The sequence below is a fragment of the Notechis scutatus genome, chromosome 3 (genome assembly GCF_049901735.1).
Source record: "Notechis scutatus isolate UNSWTSFEM ecotype Mainland chromosome 3, rNotScu1.2, whole genome shotgun sequence".
Taxonomy (NCBI): Eukaryota; Metazoa; Chordata; class Lepidosauria; order Squamata; family Elapidae; genus Notechis; species Notechis scutatus.
Genome location: NC_142011.1, coordinates 8,104,302 through 8,107,252, shown reverse-complemented (window position 1 = coordinate 8,107,252; position 2,951 = coordinate 8,104,302).

Sequence of the window (2,951 nt, the reverse complement as noted above, 5' to 3'; positions counted from 1 at the left end):
TTCCCACAGATGCCCATGGCCATAAACTTTTCTCACCCCCTTCATTGTGACTGTGCAATTCTGCCTCCACCATGTTCGCACTGGCCCTCATAATACCCCCCCCGCCACCAATGTAGCCTTGAAAGGTGAACCTTAAGCCAAAGGGGGTTAATTTTGAACAGTATTTTTCCTCAGACTTGGCGACTTTAAATTTTTTGGACTTCAATTCCCAGAATTCCCTAGCAATCAAAGTTTGAGAAACACCTACCATCAGTGGTGGGATTCAAAAAAAATTATTACCGGTTCTGTGGGCGTGGCTTGGTGGGCGTGGTAGGGGAAGGATACTGCAAAATCCCCATTCCCTCCCCACCCCACTATCCTGCTTTCCAGCTCTGTTCTCCTGTGTAGGGCAACCAAGGAAGACCCAGCCAATCAGCTGGGACTCAGGAGGCAGAGAATAGATGGGCCAGTCAGAGGTGGGATTTGCCGATTCTCCAAACTACTCAAAATTTCCACTACCAGTTCTCCAGAACTGGTCAGAACCTGCTAAATATCACCTCTGCTGTCGAGCCTGTCTTTCTTTGAGCAACACAATCTTTTGCTGTTGAAATTTTTTTTCCTTCAGCACTAAAAAAAAAGTGACTTGATATGACCATTTTTCACACTTTTACAACCGTTGCAGCATCCCCAATGGTCACGTGATCAAAATTCAGAGGTTTGATTTTGATTATCGATGTATTAACAGCAGCTAGGATTGTATTTGCACAAAATTGGAAAAATGGGAAAATTCCAAGGGAAGAGAATTGAAAATAATGGAATGTGCAGAAATGAGTAGATTGACAATGGCAATTAAAGAACAAGAAGAAAAAGATTATTATAAAATTTGGAATTTATTTTATGAACGGTTGGATAGAAGAGTAAAGAATTAAAACACATAAGTACAGTATAATATAGTATATTGTTATTGATAAACGGATGAGTTAGATAAAGTAAGAAAACGAATTTGAAATATATTATTGAAAGTCAATAGCTATAAAGCTAAGGATAATATAACAAGTGATACATGTTATATAAAACACTGATTAGAATGATTATAAACATATACAAGTAAAATATGTATGATAATATTATTTTATGCACAAAGAAATATGTACCCAACTGACACACTGTGGACCAGAAAGAAGGTTTTATATGTTTGTTTTTGTTGTGGTTATAAAAATAAAAAACTTTTTATAAAAAAAAATTCAGAGGCTTGGCAAATGACTCACATTTATGACGCTTGCAGTGTCCCAGGGTCACGTTTCCCTTTTGTGACCTTCTGACAAGCAAAGTCAATGGGGAAGCCATACGCGCTTAGCAACCATGTTATTAACTTAGCAACCATAATGGTTCTCTTAACAACTGTAGCCAGAAAGGTCACAAAATGGGGCAAAACTCACCTAACAACTGCCTCGCTTAGCAACAGAAATTTTGGGCTCAATTGTGGCTGTTAAGTGTAGAACTATTGGTAGTCCAAACACAGATTTGGTGGGTCTTTTTCTTGATCAAAGGCACTTTTGCTTTCTAGATGCACAAGGAGTTGAAAGAGATCACTTGGACAGATCCCTTTCCCCCTTCCCTGTCCGGAGAGCAGGGGTGGGATTCTACCAGTTCGCACCTATTCGCTAGAACTGGTTGTTAACATTCTAAGCAGTTCGGAGAACCGGTTGTTAGAAGAAATTACTGGCCTAATCCTGTAAGGAAGGCAGGAAGGAAACATTCTGGTGTTGCTTACAGAAACTGCCTCTCTGTTAACCCTTATTACATTCTTGGCAGGACTAGACTTCCTGTCTCAGGAACTTCTCTGGAGTTGTTTTCCCCTCTTTTGCTGGTACTTTGCTTGTGTGGAATGACCATTCAAAGTTACAATGGCACTGAAAAAAGTGATTTATGACCATTTTTCACACTTACGACTGTTGCAGCATCCCCACAGTCATGAGAGGCCAGGCGAGGAGATGCGTGCCTCAATGTGAGTGATGTTGAGTTGGCCACACCCAGCCAGTCACATGACCACCAAGCCACGCCCACAGAACCGATTGTTAAAAAATTTGAATTCCACCCCTGCCTGAGAGCCCTGCTTATCATCAGACTAAATTTAATTTGAAGGCTCCTTGATGGTCTCTGAGCTTCCTTGTTTCCTTGCCAATTCAGAGAGCATCAAGGACCCCTCGTTTCAACCCTGAGCTACCAATATTCACCCTAGTTGGTAAATTTAATTTTTTCGAGTCCTAAAGTCACCTTTAAACCCCATTTAAAAGCACCTCTTCCATTATTCTCAAACAGCCAAGGAAAACAGGGAAGGACCAATTTCTTGCCTTTGCTGCTTCTTTATCTAACTGCAAAGAGCAGCATCCTGTCGCTATGGAAACAGATGCATTCCAGCCTCCCCTCTTACCCTCTGGGTGTTTGCTAAAATCCTCTAATGCCCAATCAGTTCAATCGTCGAGAAGGAATTGCTGGAGCAATAAAGCAAACTCCTGCCATCCTGCGCTGGAGGCGGTCTTGGTTTGGCTGATCATTTCCCTGCTGGAAAACCGTCAAAGGATGGTGGAGCCATCAGCATTCTTTCTCCGAGAACAAAGACAACCGGAACTGGCCCTACCGTTGGGTAGAGAAAGTCGCTGTTTATTTCAGGCAGTAGATACAGATAGCTCTCAACTTACAATCTCAAAAATTGGGACCGTTGTTTGCTCTGCGGCGTTTGTGCCCTAACAAGTGGTGGGATTCAGCCCGTTCACACCGGTTCAGGAGAACCGGTTGTTAACTTTCTGAGCAGCTTGGTGAATCGGTTGTTGGAAGAAATTATTAGGGCAGAGAAGAGAACCGGGTGTTAAATTATTTGAATCCCACCACTGGCCTAACCCAAAAGTTCAGCAAAAATGCCACAAACTGTGGTCACGGGGAGGCTGCAAACAGCCGTGAAGGCAAACCAC